This window comes from Parasteatoda tepidariorum, unplaced genomic scaffold, assembly GCF_043381705.1.
Source record: "Parasteatoda tepidariorum isolate YZ-2023 unplaced genomic scaffold, CAS_Ptep_4.0 HiC_scaffold_676, whole genome shotgun sequence".
NCBI classification, from domain to species: domain Eukaryota; kingdom Metazoa; phylum Arthropoda; class Arachnida; order Araneae; family Theridiidae; genus Parasteatoda; species Parasteatoda tepidariorum.
Window position 1 is genome coordinate 58,822 of NW_027261873.1, and position 740 is coordinate 59,561.

A 740-nucleotide genomic window follows, 5' to 3' on the forward strand; every position below is an offset into this window, starting at 1 on the left:
CATAGATGTGATCTTTCCTGGATGTTTCACTTTTCTTGTTAAAATAAGCACAACAAATATATTTTTTTAAAACATTAGTTTAACAAACAAATGTTACCTAATCAAGAATGAGTATCTTCTCAAGCTTCAGCTTTTCTCTTAGCTGTTTCGCTGCAATTGCTACAGAATAAAAGAAGCAGAAACCCCTGTAATATTAAAGAATGTTGGTGTAAAAATTTAATCTTAGTTTTTAGAGAAGATTCATTCTGCTTTAATAATATAGAAATATATTAAAAATTTTGAAGGGCAATGTAAATGAAAATGTTTTAATTACTATTATTTATTTATTTTTTAGAAATGCTATAACTAGGCTATAGCTTTTTTAGAAATGCTTTAGCTTTGTAAAAGAAAATATTAAAACAATTTCCACAAATATATCCTAGACAGTTTTGAGTATATTTAAATTTAGTAAAACATTGAAAATAGATTGATAAACTAATTAAAATATTGTAATACATTTTTGAACTTATTATGAGGGCATTAATTACTTTTGCTAATTTAAAAATTATTTTTGTAGTTGCATACTGGATAAAAAAAGTGCAAGAAACAAAACATGATGAACTCTCAAAACTATTTACAAAGTAAAGTATTTCAAGATTAATATGAGCTATTTTTAAAAAGTCCACCAGTATCTAGAATTTGTTGACAATTACTATATTACTAGTTGAAGTCATAGTCTTGTATGAAATTGCCTTTTTTTT